Source organism: Apodemus sylvaticus, chromosome 15 (assembly GCF_947179515.1).
Source record: "Apodemus sylvaticus chromosome 15, mApoSyl1.1, whole genome shotgun sequence".
Lineage (NCBI taxonomy): Eukaryota > Metazoa > Chordata > Mammalia > Rodentia > Muridae > Apodemus > Apodemus sylvaticus.
The window spans coordinates 41,692,976-41,716,528 of NC_067486.1; positions in this window are offsets into that span (position 1 = coordinate 41,692,976).

A 23,553-nucleotide genomic window follows, 5' to 3' on the forward strand; every position below is an offset into this window, starting at 1 on the left:
TTTTGACAGGGTCCTTTGCCTTACAGAAACTTTGTAATTTTATAAGATACCATTTGTCAATTCTTGATCTTAAAGCATAAACTATTGGTGTTCTGTTTAGGAACTTTTCCCCTGTGCCCATGTCCTCAAGGGTTTTCCCCAGTTTCTTTTCTATTAGTTTCAATGTGTCTGGTTTTATGTGGAGGTCCATGATCCACTTGGAGTTGAATTTAGTACAAGGAGATAAGAATGGATTAATTCGCATTCTCCTGCATGCTGACCTCCAGTTGAACCAGCACCATTTGTTGAAAAGGCTATCTTTTTTCCACTGGATGTTTTCAGCTCCTTTGTCATAGATCAAGTGTCCATAGGTGTGTGGATTCATTTCTGGATCTTCAATTCTATTCCATTGGTGCACTTGCCTGTCCCTGTGCCAATACCATGCAATTTTTAACACTATTGCTCTGTAGTATTGCTTGAGGTCTGGGATACTAATTCCCCCAGAAGTTCTTTTACTGTGAAGAATAGTTTTAGCTATCCTGGGTTTTTTGTTATTCCAGATAAATTTGAGAATTGCTTTTTCTAACTCTGTGAAGAACTGAGTTGGGATATTGATGGGGATTGCATTGAATCTGTATATTGCTTTTGGCAAGATGGCCATTTTAACTATATTAATCCTGCCAATCCACGAGCATGGAAGATTTTTCCATTTTCTGAGGTCTTCTTTGATTTCCTTCTTCAGAGACCTGAAGTTCTTGTCATATAGATCTTTCACTTGTTTGGTTAGAGTCACACCAAGATACTTTATATTGTTTGTGGCTATTGTGAAGGGTGTCATTTCCCTAATTTCTTTCTCAGCCTGCTTATCCTTTGAGTATAGGAAGGCAACTGATTTGCTTGAGTTGATTTTATAACCTGCCATTTTGCTGAAGTTGTTTATCAGCTGTAGGAGTTCTCTGGTGGAGTTTTTTGGGTCGCTTAAGTATACTATCATGTCATCTGCAAATAGTGATAATTTGACTTCTTCCTTTCCAATTTGTATACCTTTGACCTCCTTATATTGTCTAATTGCCCAAGCTAGTACCTCAAGTACAATATTGCAAAGATAAGGAAAAAGGGGAGCAGCCTTGTCTAGTCCCTGATTTTAGTGGGATTGCTTCAAGTTTCTCTCCATTTAGTTTGATATTGGCTACCGGTTTGCTGTATATTGCTTTAACTATGTTTAGGTATGGGTCTTGAATTCCTGTTCTTTCCAAGACTTTTATCATGGAAAAATGCTGAATTTTGTAAAATGCTTTTTAAGCATCTAATGAAATTATCATATATTTTTTTTCTTTGAGTTTGTTTATGTAGTGGATTTTCTTATATTGAACCATCCCTGCATCCCTGGGATGAAGCCCACTTGATCATGGTGGATGATCCGTTTTGATGTGTTCTTGGATTCAGTTGACAAGAATTTTATTGAGTATTTTTGCATCGATATTCATAAGGGAAATTGGCCTGAAGTTCTCTTTCTTTGTTGGATCTTTGTGTGGTTTTGGTATCAGTGTAATTGTGGCTTTGTAGAATGAGTTGGGTAGTGTTCCTTCGTTTCTATTTTGTGGAACAGTTTGAAGAGTATTGGTGTAAGGTCTTCTTTGAAGATTTGATAGAATTCTGCACTGAAACCATCTGGTCCTGTGCTTTTTTTGGTTGGAAGACTTTGTATGACTCCTTCTATTTCTTTAGGCATTGTGGGACTCTTTAGATGATCTATTTGATCTTGATTTAATTTTGGTGTTTGGTATCTGTCTAGGAAATTGTCCATTTCCTCCAGATTCTCCAGTTGTGTTGAGTATATGCTTTGGTAGTAAGATCTGATGATTTTTTTTAATTTCCTCAGTTTCTGTACTTATATCACCCTTTTCATTTCTAATTTTGTTAATCTGGATACTGTCTCTGAGCCATTTGGTTAGTCTTGCTAAGGGTTTATCTATCTTGTTGATTTTCTCAAAGAACCATCCTGGTTTTGTTGATTCTTTGTATGGTTCTCTTAGTTTCTACTTGATTGATTTCAGCCCTGAGATTGATGATTTCCTACCTTCTACTCCTCCTGGGTGAATTCACTTCTTTTTGCTCCAGGGCTTTCAGGTGTGTCATTAAGCTGCTCTCTCCATTTTTTTTTTTTTTTTGGAGGCACTCAGGGCTGTGAGTTTTCCTCTTAGCACTGCTTTCATTGTGTCCCATAGATTTGGGTATGTTGTTTCTTCATTTTCATCAATTTCTATAAAGTCTTTGATTTTTAGATCAAAATTCTTTGATTCTTTATTTCTTCCTTGACCAAGGTATCATTGAGTAGTGTTCCGTTTCCATGCGTATGTGGGCTTTCTGTTGTTTTTGTTGCTATTGAAGACAACTTTTACTCCATAGTGATATGATAGGAGGCATGGGATTATTTTGATCTTCTTATATTTGCTGAGGTCTGTCTTGTGACCAATTATATGGTCGATTTTGGCGAAGGTACCATGAGGTGCTGAGAAGAAGGTATATTCTTTTGCTTCAGGGTGAAATGTTCTCTCTATATATATCTGTTAAATCTAATTGGTCCAAAGCTTCAATTAGTTTCACTGTGTCCCTGTTTAGTTTCTGTTTTCCTGATCGGTCCATTGAGGAAAGTGCAGTGTTGAAGTCACCCACAATATTGTGTTAGATGCAATGTATGCTTTGAGCTTTAGTAAAGTTTCTTTTATGAATGAGGGTGCCTTTGCATTTGGAGCATAGATGCTCAGGACTGAGAGTTCTTCTTGGTGTGTTTTTCCTTTGATAAGCAAGAAGTGTCCCTCAGTGTCTCTTTTGATGAGTTTAGGTTGAAAGTCAATTTTATTTGATATTAGAATGGCTACTCCAGCTTGTTTCCTGAGACCATTTGCTTGTAAAATTGTCTTCCAGCCTTTTACTCTAAGGTAGTGTTTGTCTTTGACACTGAGGTGTGTTTCCTGTATGCAGCAAAATGTAGGATCCTGTTTACATATCCAGTCCATTAGTCTATGTCTTTTTATTGGGGAATTGAGTCTATTGATGTTAAGAGATATTAAGGAATAGTGATTATTACTTCCTGTCATTTTTGATGTTATCTTTTATATTTGATTGGTTATCTTTTGGGTTTGATGAAAGAAGGTTACTATCTTGCATTTTCCAGGGTGAAGTTTCCCTCCTTATATTGGTGTTTTCCTCCTATTATCCTTTGTAGGGCCGGGTTTGTGGTAAGATATTGGGTAAACTTGGTTTTGTCATGGAATATCTTGGTTTCTTCATCTATGGTGATTGAGAGTTTTGCTGGGTATAGTAGTTTTGGCTGGCATTTGTGTTCTCTTAGAGTTTGCATGAGATCTGCCCAGGATCTTCTAGCTTTCATAATCTCTGGTGAGAAGTCTGGTGTGATTCTAATAGGTCTTCCTTTATATGTTACTTGGCCTCTTTCTCTTACTGCCTTTAATATTCTTTCTTTGTTTAGTACATTTGGGGTTTTGATTATTATGTGACAGGATGTATTTCTGTTCTGGTCCAGTCTGTTTGGAGTTCTGTAGGCTTCTTGTATATTCATGGGCATCTCTCTCTTTAGATTAGGGAAGTTTTCTTCCATAATTTTATTGAAGATATTTGCTGGCCCTTTAAGTTGTAAATATTCTCTTTCATCTATGCCTACAATCCTTAGGTTTGTCCTTCTCATTGTGTCCTGGATTTCCTGGATGTTTTGGGTTACAAGCTTTTTGCATTTTGCATTTTCTTTGACTGTTGAGTCCATGGTTTCTATGGTATCTTTGGCATCTGAAATTCTTTCTTCTATCTCTTGTATTCTGTTGTTGATATTTGCATCTTTGGCCCCTGATTTCTTCCCAAGGTTTTCTATCTCCAAAGTTGTCTCCCCTTTTCATTTCTTAGTTGTTTCTACTTCTATTTTTAGATTCTGGATGTTTTTGCTCAGTTCCTTCACTTGCTTGTTTGTGTTTTCCTGTAAGTCTCTAAGAGATTTTTGTGTTTCCATTTTCATGACTTCTGCCTGTTGATCAAAGTTCTCCTGTATTTCTTTAAGTGATTTTTGCATTTCTTCCTCATTGGCTACTATCTTTTTACCCATATTCTCCTGAATTTCTTTAAGGGATTTTTGTGTTTCCCTTGTAAGGGCTTCAGGCTTTTGATTATTTTTCTCCTCAATTTCTTTAAGAGATTTATTTATGTCCTTCATATGTTCTTGTAACAGCATCATGACCAGTGATTTTAAATCCAAATCTTGTTTTTCTGGTGTTTTGGGGTATCGAGGACTTGCTGTTAATGGAGAATTGGGTTCAGATGTTGCCATATTGCCTTGATTTCTGTTAGTAACGTACCTACGTTTGCCTTTTGCCATCTAGATCTCACTGGTGTTAATTGGTCTTGTTGTCAATGCAGGACTCACCCGTGCAAGCTGCCTCCCTGCAGCCGGCCTCCAGATGCACCGCTGGCCCTCTGCACTGCTTGGGGATGGGTTGCATGGCCCAGGCTGCTCCTGAGCCAGAGGTGGCGACTGGAAGGCTCCTGCCAGAGGCCTCTAATAATCTCTTAATGTAGGATTTTACCCCCAATTTCATTATCACTTTTACTGATTGCTGATTGCTTCTCAGCCTTTTGGCTAAGATCAAGTGTACTTGTGATTGCTGAAACAATTTACAGGTTGAAAACTACTGACCTAATCTCTGCACAGAGGTAAACAAGTTGTCTCAACCCAAAATAGAGACATAGTTGAATTGATCTCCTAGAAAATGAGTACAGCATGCAAGTTTAGCTCTCTCTGTTTTTTTTCTTTGGGAAGAATAACATCATTCTCTGAGAATACTCAGGTGCCTGTTTGAACTCAAGAAAGTAATTGAAAAAAATGTATGTTGAAGGGATGTCTTGAACTTCTGTATCTATTTCAAATTTACTTGAAGAGACAGAGAATATGTAGTATTCAATTTTTGTCAAATTTGCTTGACACAAAGATGTTTTTACTGGGAGTGAAGGTGACTTTACATGCTTCTATAACTCAGTTGAATTCTAATACTGAGCCTCCTGCATCCTCAGACAAGATGAGAAATGACAATTATTAGTGGATGTATAGTTTATGGGAATTGACTACAGACAAGACATTGGTCAAAGTCAATGAACTTATAGGTTCATTGTATATGGGTCAAGTGATGTTCTTACAGGCCTATCCTATGTTAAAAATTCATATGAGCCCAGGAAAGAATAAAAGAGCTTAAGCTCAACTTCAGAGAATCTATTTATTCCTTATCTAATCTAAAATGTGAACATCAGCTTCTAAAGATGTGACAGGGCTAAGAATGTTCTGAAAATTATAAATGGATTTACAATACCTATCAGTTATTATAATTCTTTATAATGAACATTCACAAAGAGTGAGTGACATATTGCAATAGGCATTTATTCAGCTAATGTGATGCAGAACTACTGTTCACTAACAAATCCAAATTGAGCCCTAATAGATGATTCTCCCATGTCTCTATATATTCTTTTGAAACTAGTAAACTGGCAATGCTACTATCTTACTATAGCAAAAATATTAAAAAGCAATTAAATTTATAGAATCTGTATAATTTAAGTTCAGAACTGGAACTGGAATAGACTTGGCTGTGAGTTCATGGTCAGAAACAAGTATGTGATCAACTCCAGGGCAAGAGAGCAGAAGATAAACTACAGCCTCAAATGAGAGATAATGAATAATTATGACAATGAAAATGAACACAGGAAAGTGAATTTTAATACCTTACACAAAGTTAGTCAAATGACCCCAATGAGATTTCTGCAAAGACATGAAAGTGACCAGCAGATCTGTCCCATTAAAATATATGACCTTCACATGACACATCCTTTCCTATTGACTGCAGAGCAAGATTAGACATTGGACTAAATCTCCTCTTGCCAGTGAATTCCCCAAGAAATAGCTCTCTCTATGAATATAAAAACTAATGTTTATCTTTCTTCTTAGACATTAATTTTTAAATTCACTGAGTATATGACTACTTGTACATTACTAAATGTTGAAAGTACTTTACAAATCAATTACTTTTTGGACACAGTGGTAATCACTGGTTATTGTACAATTATAGTAGAAGGAAGAGCAGGCTCTCTCAGACTTTGCCAGGCTCTAATGACCTGACTATCTGGGTGGAGACAGCATGAACTTAGAATTTCTCTCCAGAGATTTCCAGATTAAGCTCTTGAACAGTTTGGCAGTGATTGTAGAAATGATTATGACTACCAAGTGAGAAAGCTATCTGTTGGCTTCTTAGAAGTAGCTAAAAAATTAAATGGAATTCTTTTGAGATTTGGCAACTATGTCCTTGAATTTTGAATAGAGTCTACTATGTCCTTCGAGACTGCTTTTACCTAGTAATCATGTGCTTTTTAAAAAAATATATAGTTGATTTTTAGACTATATTTTCAAGACTGCCCTGTGTCTACACAAACTTTGCTTGTTATTCCCTTTCAAACGTGTTGCCAGAGTATTTTATCTCAGAATACTTAACCAAGTACAGTTTGCCAGCTGTGTTTAGTCAATATCTTCTGGTTAAATCAGTACATGCAGTACAAGCTAAAACTTGCTTTCAGTGTTAGTGTTTAAAGGGGACAAGTCCATGACTACTCTAACACCTTATGCTGCCTCATCAGCGTTCAGCAAGTCAGGATTCAAAGAAGACCCAATCAATCAATACACTCGGTAAAATGAAAGTATTTTTAAAAAACATAAAAAAGCATTAAGGAAAATAAAATCCATAGTCTGTTAGCCATTTGAATTATCAATTATCTAGTATTACTAGAAAACATAAATGACTATGCAACCATTGTCTTTCAAAGCATACAAGTAAAGACACATCAGTACCATTGAATAATACCATGACCACTAGATAATCATCTTGATTTTTGTAAATAAGATGTAGCAGCATCTAACTTTTAGGGCAAAAGTAATAATATTTGCAAATAATTCTTTCTGCTACATAGCAACCAAATAAATATAAACTGTTCCTATGTAGGAAAAATCATGAGGGCTCTTGTGATATTTAAATACTTCTTTAAAGTAGAGAAATAGGCCATTAAATTTTCCAAGTATGACATTATATTGCTAAAGCAGAAGTCATAGTTAAAAACTGAATTCAGACAGCCAGTAGCCACTACTTAGAACAGGGGCTTCTAAGCTCTTTTGGTCATGACATGGTAATATATATATTTAAATGTATAATACCTGATCATACGCACACACACACACACACACACACTTAAGGAAGTGGTATTTACCTTTACTATATAAGGTACATTCTTGTATTTTTTTCTTTTTTACTTCATCATGCTTGTAGATACTGATGAAAATGCACTTTCAAGTGGCTGCATAAACTGTTTGGATTTTGAAGGAGTTGAAAGTTAGCAGATGCCTCATTCTGGGCAAACCCCAAGATAAAGTATTAATGCTTTGCAGAAGTTTTTCTCAAAAAAGAAAACTGAACAAAAATGAAAAGAAATGTTTCAGGAAATGAACAGCGTATAGATGATGAAGCATTAAGAAACTAATCAGTCCATGCACATATGTGTACACACACACACATACCCACACACACACACAGAAGGGCCCTTGTAAGAGTGGTCACATAGCACCAATATCCTTTAGAGGGGTTGTCAAGCTATTGACTTCAAGATGACTGCCCCATATACCTCTTTGGTCAGCTGTAATGTTATCTCCTTTCTTGCCTTCAGATTCTGACACACAATTCTTCTGGGCATTCTTCTCTTGTAATGTCAGACTTGGGCCAAGACTACTGGGACGCTAACAATGAAAGAGAAGATTCCCAAGACCTCAAGGAAGAAAAAAACACAATGACATGGAGGAAGGATAGAAGGGACAGTACATTGTCAGTGTTCTCTATCAACGAGATGGGCTATTATACCATCTAAACCTCAGTCACATATAGTGAGGGAGGCTTCCAAATCTCATCTACTCTAATGGGTAAAACACAGGCCTAAGAGTTTAGTAAGCTTAGGTGCAAATATCTGTGTGAATATTTTTACTTCTTTAATGGGAAAGTAATGATCTTAAGAGTCCTTGCCAAATTCATGTAGAAATTAGAGATTACAGGATTTTCTCAAAATATGTCTTTATCATCTTTATTAGACTTATACATAGTTTCTATTTTGATGCGTGTATAAATAGTGTTTGTTATGCTTTCACTTTTGTTTTAAAACTTCTCATTCCTAAGATTGAAAGGGAAGTTTTCATCACCAAATCATTAATTTTGATGTTAGCATCTTTTCTGCCCACCTCCCTGACCCAGTACTCTTATCATTTGGGGTTTGTTAAATAGCTCAACTGAGAGTCTATGAAACGCTCAACCTCCTCTCTACTACAAGGTAAGGTTTTCTATTAAGCAGTATCTCAAGACATAGCAATTGACAAGCAGGTTACAGACTTCTTGTCCCCATCCTCCATTCCCCTCTACCACCCACCCCTCATCCCCACTGTAGTGCAGAATTAATTAATCCATGTACTTCTCAAAGTCACTCATGAACTAAGGGGAAATTTAAGATGGAACATTTTCTGCCCCTAGGTTCACAAGCTGGGAAGCTTCCAGGTTAATGGGAACCTGTCCAGCCCTACTTACTAGGGACAATGACAACTCGTGGCATGCAAAGAATTTAAAAGCATATGATGAAATTTGCTCTGCTGCTGACAGCACATACTTGAAGAACCCTATAATACAGAGGAATGGCAATAAGCACCAGATATGATCTCCTGCCCTCCCACAGCAGACCTGGCGGGTTCCAGAACTAGAGGCCCTGGAAGGCAGCTCTGCCAACACTTGGGACTGTTGTACTTCTTGTTTTAATCTTTTCAGTATATTTAAGGTTGTTTTTACTTTATTTTTAAAATTATTTCTGTTCCATCTTTTATTCTTCTGACTCTTATCTATTATTTGTGTATTTTCCTCTATTTTATAATCATGTTTTGAAAATGTATTCTCTTCCAACTTCTCACATTCTTTCTGATATTGCTTTCTTTTACTTAAAAATACTTCATATGGGGAATCAAATAAGAAATACACAAGCATAAGAGCTCAGGAATAAATGAGCCGCACCACAACTGCGTGTATAAGCAATGAGTGACAGCACAGAACCAGAAACTACCAATGCAGTAAACAAGGATACCTCTAAGATGACGGAGGGACTGTTAGTATATCCACAATCACCATAAATATAAACAGCCTCAGTTGTTCAATTAAAAGACATACTGAATGGATCAAAAATATGTTGTCTGCAATGATGCACACAGATAATAGGAGAAAGAAGAAAGCACAAAGACCATTGGAGCAAGCAGCAACCACATTCATATCTAATGAGGGACCTCTAGCCAGTTCTAATGAGATGGGATTAAAAAGGACAACACATATTAATAAAGAGAACATTCAACCAAGAATATATAATAATAGTGAGTATATATGCACCCAATTTATAACAAAAAGACTTTTGGCATATAAGATATGTCCAGATACAATGATACTAGGTCACTTTAATACCCGAGCCTCATCAGTGGAGAGGCCATCTGGACAAGAAAAAAAATGTATGAACCAAGAGCTAATCTTTATCATATATCAAATGGACCCCCAAAGCATCTATAGTATAGTCACTTGAGTGATGATGACTTTTTTCAGAAGCCCAGGGATCTTTCTCCAAAATAGATTACATTTAGACTATAAATCAAGTCTTAACAATTTTTTTTTTAAAAAAAATCCAGTCTCTTCTATCTCATTAGATCAGAAAGGAATACATTTAAAAAAATTATCAAGATAAACTATAAACAAATGCTAATTTTTAAAATTACATTTTTGAAAACTTAATTAGTACAGTATTGAAAAAGTTAAAACTTCCCTAGAATAAAAAAAGGAGAAAACCCAGTATACAGAAAAATCAATTAGTAGTGAAAAGAGTTGTAGTCTGTATTGATACTCAACTAAATTATGTGTCTCAATGTCTTTGAAAAACAAAGGGAAGCTAAATCCAAAACTAGAAGACAGAATGAAATAATAAAGATCAGAGTAGAAATTAATAAAACTAAGACTAAAAGAACAAAAACATCATTTGGTTAACGAAACAAATAGTTGGTTCTTTGAAAAGATCAACAAAATCGGCAAACACTGAGCCAGAAGGGGAAATCATTTGCAATGTAAATAAAAAAAATTAAAAAAAATTAAGCACTGGGAAAAGAATAGGAGACACTGGAGCAGATATCACTGAAATACACACAAATGTAGAGACAGAAATCATAGGATCATCTCATTAGATGCTGAAAAGGCCTTGAGCAAACTTCAATATTTCTTTAAAAAAAATGCTGTGGATAAACTAGGAACAAATGGGTCATTACTCAGAGTTATGAAAGCTGTAGACTTGCCCAACATTCAAATTACATTTGAATGGATGTTATGTTAGTTTTCCTGGTCAAATGTAAACAAATATCTAGTCAGCCCCAAAAGCACATAGACAACATATGAAAGCGACAATGTCAGCCAAGCTTGGCGAAGGTATAAGTTTATTGGGCATGGATGATGGGTTCCTTACAGTAGCACAGATGAAACAAAATAGCTACATCACCTCAAGTTCCTGTTCCATGATTCATGACAGCTCTAGGAAAAGTGCTTCATGGAGCCTCCTCTTCAGTTAACCTTCTACCTATTTACTCACTCATGGTTTCAGAGCAGTACAGCTATGTGGCAGAGAAGAGAGGTTTGTAGGGTCTCAGGTGAGGATCTACTGAACCTTTCTCCTCTCCCTTTAGGATACACTGTCAGTCCCATTGCATAGCCCTAGCCAACACTGTATGTTCTGTGTATTTCATTGTCATGATTATGGAATCAAAATTATCCTGTCTAAGATTACAGTTTCCCAATAATGGCAGATGGGAAGAAGCAAAAGATACACTACAAAATAGGGGGAAAGTGGAAGCATTTCCTGACAGCATGGTTACTGGTTACTGCACTTAGCACATTTCACTGTCCCTATACAGTTAAAGAGAACAAAAAGCAGAATTATGCAGAAAACATAGTTTGCTAAGGAGAGAACTGTGAATCCAGTTAAAGTGAAGATAAGTTCAGATAATCCGTCTCAACTGTTAGAAATCGACAAAGGGAAACCAACTTTGTACAGAGGTAAAATGAAAGATGACTGGAGGAGACTCCTGCCCATCTAGCTAAAGGGTCTCTGTAAGAAAGTTTCGGAAGAGTTTCCTCAGTAATCTTTTTAGGGACCCACTGTGTCTTCACCAGAACTTGTGTATCCAAAGCTTTATGTTTTTCAACAATTCAGAAAACTCACTACTACAAACGATCCCAACATGGTAGGCAAGAACTCACTATTAAAAATAATTTAGACATTTCCGAATGGAATATATACACACACCATGAGATAATTTTAGGAGGAGGGGGGAATTGGTTTCTCAGTGAGCAGAGCTGAGTCACATGGCTCTTGTGCAAGATGTAAAACTAGAACAAAGGAAAACAGTCACCAGAGAGAGCCTCAGCTCACAGATGCTGGGAGCCCCTGCTGTGCAAAGAGGGTGGCTGCTTCCCTGGTCAGGTGCCAGGAGGAAGACATCAGAAGCATACAATAAAAGCTGCCTGCCTCCAGCCACCAGATAAATAAAGGACAGAGATTTATAAAATTTGACTTAATTCCTTTTAAAGGTAGAAGAAAGTATAATAGTAATAGTTTAAATGTTCTTAAGTATACAGAGATATTAAGCTCCACAGAAGAGAGAAGTTAGGGAGATTGAATTAAAAAAAATGCTTTGAAGAAATTTAAAAATCTTGCCAGGGCAAATTCTCAAAATCTTTGAGCATGGTCCACATGGGATTTCTGGGATCGTTTAGCCTGTTATGACAAAATAGAGCCTAGAAATAGGTTTATAGATTAAGTAGAAATAGATAATAAAGGCTTTTATTATCTAAATAAACAGATAATTTGAGGCTTATCATGCTTAAAAATTAGATTAAAAGGCAGGGCATAGGGAGCCTAACCTGTCTCAGACAGTAGAAACATATAAATATATCAATAAATTAAAAAAAATTATATAAAGAGGGGAGGCAGCAGAGTGTCTGGCGGAGAGGGCCGCCAACAGCAGAACTGAGGTGACAGGGACCAGGCACGTCCTGCGCCCCCCGCTATCACTGGCCACCGCTGACCAGCTGGGCTGTGTGTGGAGGAGTTGCAATGCTTTTTACTGCACTGAAGCGCCATTAGACCTCTACCTCCTGCCAGCCAGTTACGAGAGGCGCTCTGCCATCTTGGTTCCTGAACACCAGAGAGAACTGACAGAGCTAGGTATGCAGACATAGTCTGAGGCTAACATCACTTGGGTCTAAGCCTGGCAGGCTTTTGCCTGCACCTAGGCCCTGGGCAGCTCAGTGGGCCATCTGTGTACCAACCCGGCCAGGGGGTTATTTGCCCTGCAGACTTCCCAGCACTTGCAGGGGCATGCACTGCCTTCTTGGCTACCAGACACCAGAGTGATCTAAGGGACAAAGCCAGCTAGCAGACATAGCCCGAGGCTAACATCGCTTAGGTCTAAACCTGTCAGGCTTTTGCCTGCACGCAGGCCCTGGGCAGCTCAGTGGGCTATCTGTGCTCCAACCCGTTCTGGGGGTCATTTGCCCTGAAGACTACCCAACACTTGCAGGGACACACCTTGCCATCTTGACTACCTGACAGAACCAGTTAGCAGACATATCCCAAGGCAGACATCACTTGGGCCTAGCCTGTCAGGCTTTTACCTGGACTCAGGGCCTGGGCAGCTAGGCAGGCCGTATGTGCACCAACCCGTGGGGGGATCTTTTGCCCTGCAGAGGGATCAGCACTTGGAAAAGTTCCCGCAGCATCCGCCATCATCACTCACTGAAGGAACAAACAAGCAACACCAGGTTCACAGAGACAACTTGGGGCAGGGCACACTAGGGCTCCAAGGGAACCCAAGAGGAGAGCAGCACATCAACAATCTGTGCCAGGGGAAACCCAGTCATCCAGAGGTGTGGAAATAGCCTTACAGGATCACAGGAGGTTCAAACACCAGCCAGTGACAACAAGACCAACTAACACCAGAGATAACAAGATGGCAAAAGGCAAATGTAGGAACGTTACTAACAGAAATCTAGGCAATATGGCAGCGTCTGAACCCAATTCTCCAACAACAGCAAGTCCTGGATACCCCAGCACACCAGAAAAATAAGATTTGGATTTAAAATCACTGGTCATGATACTGCTAGAGGAACAGAAAAAGGACATAAATAAATCTCTTAAAGAAATACAGGGGAACATGAATAAGTTAGAAGCCCTTACAATGGAAACACAAAAATCACTTAAAGAAATTCAGGAGAATAGGGGTCAACAGATAGAAGCCAATAAAGAGGAAACACAAAAATCACTTAAAGAAATGCAGGAGAAATTGAGTTAACAGGCAGAAGTCATAAAAGAGGAAACACAAAAATCTCTTAAAGAGTTAAAGGAAAACACAAACAAACAAATAAAGGAACTGAGCAAAACCATCCTAGATCTAAAAACAGAAGTAGAAACAACTAAGAAATCACAAAGGGAGACAAGTTTGGAGATAGAAAACCTTGGGCAGAAATCAGGGGCCATAGATACAAATATCAACAACAGAATACAGGAAATGGAAGGAAGAATCTCAGATGCCAAAGATACCATAGAAACCATAGACTCAACAGTCAAAATGCAAAATGCAAAAAGCTTGTAACCCAAAACATCCAGGAAATCCAGAAAACAATGAGAAGGCTAATCCTAAGAATAATAGGTATAGATGAGAGTAAGGATTTACATCTTAAAGGGCCAGCAAATATCTTCAACAAAATTATGGAAGAAAACTTCCCTAACCTAAAGAGAGAGATGCCCATGAATATACAAGAAGCCTACAGAACTCCAAACAGACTGGACCAGAGCAGAAATACCTCCCGTCACATAATAATCAAAACCCCAAATATACTAAACAAAGAAAGAATTTTAAAGGCAGTAAGAGGAAAAGGCCAAGTAACATATAAAAGAAGACCTATCAGAATTACACCAGACTTCTCCCCAGAGACCATGAAAGCTAGAAGCTCCTGGGAGGATCTCATGCAGACTCTAAGAGAACACAAATGTCAGCCAAGATGACTATACCCAGCAAAACTCTCAATCACCATAGATGGAGAAACCAAGATATTCCATGACAAAACCAAATTTAAACAGTATCTTTCCACAAACCCATCCCTACAAAGGATAATGGGGGAAAGCACCAATGTAAGGAGGGAAACTATACCCTGGAAAAAGCAAAATAGTAACCTTCCTTCATCAAACCCAAAAGAAGATAACCACTCTTTTTTAAATTTTTTTATTTTTTATTTTATTTTATTTTTTTTTGAGACAGAGTTTCTCTGTGTAGCCCATGGCTGTCCAGGAACTCATGCTTAGAAATCCACCTGCCTCTGCCTCCCACGTGCTGGGATTAAAGGCGTGCACCACCACTGCCCGGCAAAGATAACCACTCAAATATGAAAATAACATCAAAAATGACAGGAAGCAATAATCACTATTCGTTGATATCTCTTAACATCAATGGACTCAATTCCCCAATAAAAAGACATAGACTAACATACTGGATAAGGAAACAGGACCCTACATTTGGCTGCATACAGGAAACACACCTCAGTGTCAAAGACAAAGACTACCTCAGAGTAAAAGGCTTGAAGACAATTTTACAAGCAAATGGTCTCAGGAAACAAGCCGGAGTAGCCATTCTAATATCAGATAAAATTGACTTTCAACCTAAAGTCCTCAAATGAGACATGGAAGGACACTTCTTACTGGTCAAAGGAAAAATCCACTAAGAAGAACTCTCAATTCTGAACATCTATGTGACAAATGCAAGGGCACCCTCATGCGTAAAAGAAACTTTACTAAAACTCAAAGCACACATTGTACCTAACACAATAATTGTGGATGACTTCAACACCCACTTTCCTCAATAGACCGATCAGGAAAACAGAAACTAAACAGGGACACAGTGAAACTAATTGAAGCTTTTGACCAATTGGATTTGACTGATATTTATAGAACATTTCACCCTAAAGCAAAAGAATATACTTTTTTCTCAGCACTTCATGGTACCTTCTCCAAAATCGACCATATAATTGGTCACAAGACAGACCTCAACAAATATAAGAAGACTGAACTAGTCCCATGCCTCCTATCAGATCACTGTGGAATAAGAATGGTCTTCAATAGCAACAAAAACAACAGAAAGCCCACATACACATGGAGGCTGAACAATATTCTACTCAATGATACCGTGGCCAACGAAGAAATAAAGAAAGAAATCAAAGACTTTTTAGAATTTAACGAAAATCAAGGCACAACATATCCAAATCTATGGGACACAATGAAAGCAGTACTAAGAGGAAAACTCATAGCCCTGGGTGCCTTCAAAAAGAAATGGGAGAGAACATACACTAGCAGTTTAAGGGCACTTGTGAAAGCTCTGGAACAAAAAGAAGCTAATTCACCCAGGAGGAGTAGAAGACCCAAAATCATCAAACTCAGGGCTGAAATCAATCAAGAGGAAACAAAGAGAACCATACAAAGAATCAACAAAACCAGGAGCTGGTTCTTTGAGAAAACCAACAAGATAGATAAACTCTTAGCCAGACTAACCAAAGGGCACAGAGACAGTATCCAAATTAGCAAAATTAGAAATCAAAAGGGGGATATAACAACAGAAACTGAGGAAATTCAAGAAATCATCACATCCTACTACAAAAGCCTAAATTCAACACAACTGGAGAAACTGAAGGAAATGGAAATTTCCTAGACAGATACCAAATATCAAAATTAAATCAGGATCAAATAGATCATCTAAACAGTCTCATAACCCCTAAAGAAATAGAAGGGGTCATAGAAAGTCTTCCAACCACAAAAAAAGCACAAGACCAGACAGTTTCAGTGCAGAATTCTATCAGATCTTCAAAGAAGACCTAACAACAATACTCTTCAAACTATTCCACAAAATAAAAACAGAAAGAACACTACCCAACTCCTTCTATGAAGCCACAATTATGCTGATACCAAAACCACACAAAGATTCAACAAAGAAAGAGAACGTCAGACCAATTTTCCTTATGAATATCTATGCCTGGTCTAGAGTGAGTTCCAGGACAGCCAGGGCTATACAGAGAAACCCTGTCTTGAAAAAAAAAAAAAAAAAACAAAAGGCATACTACTATATGTGCCCACAAAAGTATTATTCTCCATAGTAGGGAGGATTTAAATACACATAGATGTAGAAAATATTGATGCTTTTTATCTTAAATTATAGGTCAAAATTATGGAGATGGTGAAGAAGCACTGTCTCAATGGTTAATACTTGTTTAGATTGCTTTAAATGCTTTGAATTGCTTTAATTATCAAAATGCATGTGGGTATGTTTGGTGGTTATATTAAATTCCTCTCGGAGAAAAGTCAAACTATACCTTTAATGATTTCCAGTTACTGGACCAAGGACATGCTATTTTGGTGGAGAGAGGCTCTGTATTTGTATTGACAGAGTGATATGGATCAGATATTATAAGGTCCCTGAGGATCTTGGCTACATTAAAGAAATTTGAGACAATCAAACAGGACAGGTAACTTGATCTGTTGATTTGTTGACATGGTAACAGTTTAATGTCTAACTGGCTTAGACATAAAAATGTCTATAGGCAAAATGTCAGCTAAAATTAGACAATAAGTCATGTTGGTTATGGAATCCTTAAGATTCTTCATGCCCTCCATATGGTTATATTTATTACAATTGATTATTAATCAAATTAATTCATAAAAGGATAGTTGTCTTTCACCTGCTCAAAGAAGGAACAAAATTTATTATTAACTGATCTGTGCACCTTGCACAATCCATACAAATATCTTAATGGCCCTAACATTTTGGTTATGAGATTCATATATTACAGAATGTATATGAACTTTGGCAAGATTCATCCTTGGAGATGCTGAACTGACCTGCTGTTTCAGCCCCCTGCTTCCTAATGCTGTCCAGAGACTTCTGGAACAGCTTCAGCAATTGCTACTGATTCTAGATGGTCTTGCATCATCTAACCTTTAAGGCAGATTGAGTCAAAACTTCAGTCAATCCTGAGCCTTGTAAGCATTCAGAGACTGGATAACAGATGCTAAAGCTAGCTTTCTTAAGTCTAACCAAGTTTTCTAGTTTTCCTACTCCTCCCTATCCCATTAAAGAATTTCTTGTCATCCTTATTCAGGAGGAAGAAACCATGGAGAGTCATGAGTCAGATTTCTTGGGTTTGGGTGTCTGGCTGTGATTATTTTACAAATTACAGATACATCGTCATTTTAAGGGATAATTTGGAAATGGTTTTAATTTTGAACAGGGAAATAGAGAAAATGGATTACTAAATTGATGCTTGAATAAAGTATTATGTAGATAGCCATAATCTAACATTAATAGAAATCTTTATAATTGATGCAAAGTTGAAGTTATAATTTATTACATTAGTATAGAATTTATATATTAGTGTATAATTAAGGTTTTCATTGGTATAAATCTGTATACTGATATAAAATTCAAAATTGATACTGTTATTCTTAGATAGACATTGTGCCACAGATTCAATGCAATACCCATCAAAATCCCAACTCAATTCTTCACAGAGGTAGAAAGAGCAATTATCAAATTCATCTGGAATAACAAAAAACCCAGGATAGCTAAAACTATTCTCAGCAACAAAAGAAAGTCTGGGGGAATCAGTATCCCTGACCTCAAGCAATACTACAGAGCAATAGTGTTAAAAACTGCATGGTATTGGTACAGTGACAGGCTGGAGGATCAATAGATCAGGATTGAAGATCCAGAAATTAACCCACACACCTATGGCCACTTGATCCTCGACAAAGAGGCTGCAAACATCCAATGGAAAAAAGATAGCCTTTTCAACAAATGGTGCTGGTTCAACTGGAGGTCAGCATGCAGAAGAATGCGAATTGATCCATCCTTGTCTCCTTGTACTAAGCTCAAATCCAAATGGATCAAGGACCTCCACATAAAGCCAGACACTCTGAAGCTAATAGAAAAGAAACTGGGGAAGACCCTTGAGGACATTGGTACAGGGAGAAAGTTTCTGAACAGAACACCAATAGCATATGCTCTAAGAGCAAGAATTGACAAATGGGACCTCATAAAATTACAAAGTTTCTGTAAGGCAAAGGACACCATCAAGAGGACAAATCGGCAACCAACAAATTGGGAAAAGATCTTCACCAATCCTACATCAGATAAAGGGCTAATATCCAATATATATAAAGAACTCAAGAAGTTAGACTCCAGAAAACCAAACAACCCTATTAAAAATGGGGTACAGAGTTAAACAAAGAATTCTCACCTGAAGAACTTCGGATGGCAGAGAAGCATCTTAAAAAATGCTCAACTTCATTAGTCATTAGGGAAATGCAAATCAAAACAACCCTGAGATTTCACCTTACACCAGTCAGAATGGCTAAGATTAAAAATTCAGGAGACAGCAGGTGTTGGAGAGGGTGTGGAAAAAGAGGAACACTCCTCCACTGCTGGTGGGGTTGCAAATTGGTACAACCACTCTGGAAATCAGTCTGGCGGTTCCTCTGAAAACTGTGCACCTCACTTCCAGAAGATCCTGCTATACCACTCCTGGGCATATACCCAGAGGATTCCCCATCATGTAATAAGGATACATGCTCTACTATGTTCATAGCAGCCCTATTTATAATTGCCAGATGCTGGAAAGAACCCAGGTATCCCTCAACAGAAGAGTGGATGCAAAAAATGTGGTATATCTACACAATGGAGTACTATTCAGCCATTAGAAACAATGAATTCATGAAATTCTTAGGCAAATGGATGGAGCTAGAGAACATCATACTAAGTGAGGTAACCCTGACTCAAAAGGTGAATCATGGTATGCACTCACTAATAAGTGGATATTAACCTAGAAAACTGGAATACCCAAAACATAATCCACACATCAAATGAGGTACAAGAAGAAAGGAGGAGTGACCCCTTGTTCTGGAAAGACTCAGTGAAGCAGTATTCAGCAAAACTAGAATGGGGAAGTGGAAAGGTGTGGGTGGGAGGACAGGAGGAGAGAAGGGGGCTTGCGTGACTTTTGGGGAGTGGGGGGCTAGAAAAGGGGAAATCTTTTGAAATGTAGATAAAAAATATATTGAATAAAAAAATGTTAAAAAAAAAAAAAAAAGAATACAAGGCTTTGACCCAGTCTTTCTAATAGCTACTGTAACAAACTGTTTAGGATGACTGACACAAGTAAAGACCAGACAGAAAACCCATGGTTGTGTTAGATTTTGATTTAATTATAATAAGTTGTTTTCAATTTACTCAAATAGAAATGGCTAAGAGTAGTTAGGGTTTAACAGTTCAGATATATTTTTGCATAGATAGATAGTTTTCAAAAACATCAGAAATCCACATAATGTGACATTTAATGTAGTTTCATTATTAAAGATCCTTTGACAATGAGACATATCTGCTCCTGACAGCTTCTCCATTCTCCTCTGAAGAAGAAATTGCACATCAAAACCTCCATATAGAGTTGCTTCAGTAATGGCAAGATAGCCACTGGACAAAATTGCCCCTATTCATCTGTAGACAAAATACTGTCCAAAGAGGACAAACAGATGTGGGATAGACAGTTGCTAAGCTCTGCCAATACAGGGTAAGCGAGTCCTTCATATCCTAGCTTCATTTCGAGGTATTCCAGATGACTCTGGGCCAGAAGGCTGAAGACAGATGCTCTGCTGTTTTGACAAATAGAGGACTATTCCTCAAAGTCAGCTGTCTCTACAGATTGTTTACATTTTGGAAACTATTTTTTGTGCTTCCTAAATATTCAGGTAATATTTATTTTGTATTTCTGATGGGGTTGAAGACTAGCTATAGTCTCATAATCAAACTCAAGTTGTTTAGCATTGAGAGAGACAATATAGAGCTAAAAGGATGGTGCTCTATATTTCAGGTGGTGATATAGGCTAAAATCAGAACACAATTCAGGTACAGAATTATAAGCTATTTAATTAGAATAGGTGGTAGAGTATTTTATCTAATTGACAAATATGATGGAGTGGATATTAATTGTATATCATGCTTTGTAATTTTCATAATTGTTGTGGTTGCCCTCAATTTATGTCTAAGGGATGAGACTTTTAAAAAAAAATGGACAGAAAAGGTGAGATGTTAGGAATTGGTTCTAATGCTTTGAATTAATCAGGCCCCCCTAAATTGGGAATCTGTGTTTCTAAATGTGTTTCTAAATGGGGCCTTATCCCCAATTGTCTTTTGAGTCAATGGCCAATGGCTAGGCAGTTAGACTGAGGCAGGACCTTTAGTTTTGCAGGGGGTGGGAACTGAGAGAAAGGAACACAGAGAATGGCCATGACTGGGCAAGAAGAATTGGATGTAAATATAAGAACTGCAGGAGAGAAAACCAACTAGCCATGTGAGATTTCAAGTAAGTGGCCACTGCCATTTCCTTAATTGGGCCTGGAGTAGCAGGGGAAAGTTTAGGAGTTGTAGGAATACCTGAGGGGAATATTTGCAAGCAGGAGAAGTTTTAGGAGTGCCCAGACTTTGAGCTAGTCAGAGCATGGAAAAATTAACTAACCCCTCTCTCTCTGTCTCTCTGTCTCTGTCTCTGTCTCTCTTTCTTTCTTTCTTTCTCTCTCTCTCTCTCTCTCTCTCTCTCTCTCTCTCTCTCTCTCTCTCTCTCTGTGTGTGTGTGTGTGTGTGTGTGTGTGTATGTGTGTGTTTCATTCACAAATCCAAAAAGTTCCCGGGCAGGTGCATGCTTGTGTTCGACCCAGCAGGAGCCACAGTGGTTTGGCCAATAGCTACACTCAGCCTTCATCTCAGTATTTCTCCATTGTTTCCTCCATCTCCTTATGGAAATGAAGTAAGTCTAATATCTTGTTTCCCCTTTGTATCTTTTAATCTTGTGCATATTTTCCACCCATCATCCCTTAGTGGAGGGGAGTGACATTGATTCCAGTCTTTATGATTGTAGCAAAGTATCTTTGATTCAGCACCCTGTGGCCTTTGTTTTCTGTCATAACTATGCTTTAAAGAAACTCAAACTAAGAGCTGCTAGTTCATACATTTTTAGAAAGATTCTCTAGATTTATTTGATTGTTTAAAAAATTAGCATGACTGCTTATTTTATTGCCTGCTCATTTAAATTTTTAAGTATCATCAATACCATTTTTAGAAATTTTCAGCAAGCAGATTTATTTAGGTATCTAATACATAATAGAATATTTAAATATTAAACTGATGCCAATATTATATATTTAGGTTATTAAACATCAACTATGCATTTATTACTAAATAGCATTTGTTATATCTTAGTTTATTAAATATTTTACTTAATATCCACTTATGTACAATGTTTGTATACAATCCAAGCCTTAGTTCTTCCCTTCCAATTTCTCCCATCCCTCCTCCGAGTTTTGTTCTCAACTCATCTATCTATCTATCTGTCTATCTGTCTATCTATCTATCTATCTATCTATCTATTTATTTATGTATCTACTATCTCTCTATCTCTCTATCTCCTATTTAATATTTATTGAGTCCTTTTTGTGCTTTCTGTATGTGATGTGTGTATAGGAGTAGAACAGTCTGCTGAGGTGTAGGTAGCTAGCTTCCAAGGCCATAGTCTTGGAAGAAAAGTAACTGTTCCTCTCCCAGAAACCATCAGTTGCCAATAGGTGCCCAGACAGGGGTAGAACTTCATGAGTCCTCCACATCCACATAAAGGTTTTATCTGCTATGATCTTGTGCATGTCTTCGGCATGCAGCTCCAGCTGTTGTGAGTTCATGCGTACAGTTGCACTATCATGTCTGTTTCACTACCACAGTCCACTCCTTCTGTTTCTCATAATCTTTCTGCCTTTTCCTTCACAATGACTACAGAGCATTGGGGAAACAGGATGCCATATAGATGTCCCATTTAGAGATGAATACTCTACAGTATCTTATCCTTTGAAGATTAAACTGCTGTTTGTCCCTGCATGAATCTTGATCTACTGTAAAAAAAAAAATGAGCTTCTCAGATGAAAGTTGAGAGTTAGACTAATCTATGGGTATAAATAAATAAATAAATAAATAAATAAATAAATAAATAGTAAGTATTTAGGGAGGCAGTTTGTTACTATGTCCAGTTGTCCAGTTGGTAGAATAAAACTATTAAGTTCTCTTCAGGGCCTGTGACCTAACTATTGTAATATTTTCTTATCTTAGCTTGACCTGATCATTTCTCTTCCTAAATAAAAAAGTTATACATCTGGGGAGGGGTGATGATGGAAGCTTTGTAAGGAAATGATTCTTCACCATTTTCCTATTAATAGAACGCCAAGGCTATGTTCTGAATTCTAGTAATTTGAACCAGAAGGAAAAAAATTATAGTCGTGCATGTGTTCCAAGGCTCTCTAATAATAAAACAACAAAAAAAAGAGAAACAGCTCCTTTATTTTAAGTATGAAAACAATAAACTTGATCATGCAAAACACAGCGAAGTGTTGAAAAAAACAAAACAAACAAAAGAGAGAGAAAAAAATTATACAGCAAAGTTTGCCAGGCAAAGAAAAAGCCAGTTTACAAGTCATAAATATCAGTAGGTTAATACAAAATAAAAATTTCCCATGGCCGTGGGCAGCATCTAATCAAAGCCGCTGTGTTTGGTGAATGTTGCTGCTTCTGTGTGCAGGGATAGGAAAGATGAAACAATGCCAACGTCAGAACTTTTAAACCACCCGTCAAAGTCATCGTGATTCTAAACCATAAAAGTAAAAATGAGCATGCCTAAATGCCAATGTCTTTTTACTATCATCTCTTGCCAAGTTTAAACTGACAGAAATAATTAGAGCAAAAGAGACATTCTCCACATTTATTATCACATTGCTGAAATACCAGCTGGATGATGTTGTGAACTGTCAAGATAATGGCAGCAGTTAGCACATCTCAAGACATGGCGTCAGTTAAGGATCCAAAGTGTTACTTAGTCGCCCCCTTTCTGTTGTAAAGACACATTCAGAAGAGAGCAAGGAGGTTGTTTATAGAACAGATGCCACAGTATAGGAGACATTTTAGACACTGAGTTGGCATGCATACATAAGAGCTTCACCAATGAAAAGGATGGGAACAGAATGCCCTCTCCAATCAAGAACAGCTATAGAGCCAATGGTTGATCATTAGACTGCATACTGACATGAGAATTAGCAAGGAAAAAAATGCTAATCACACACAAATTATGTTTGTCAGAACAGATATGAGCACTGATTTGATAATTGCTTAATCCACTTCAGGTGTCAGGTATTAAATGTGATGATGATTGGAGCATTTAAATCATAAAACATAAAGGCTCGTAATTATTCCACATAAAAAACCCAACAGAAATCCTTATGAAGATCATGCAAGACCAA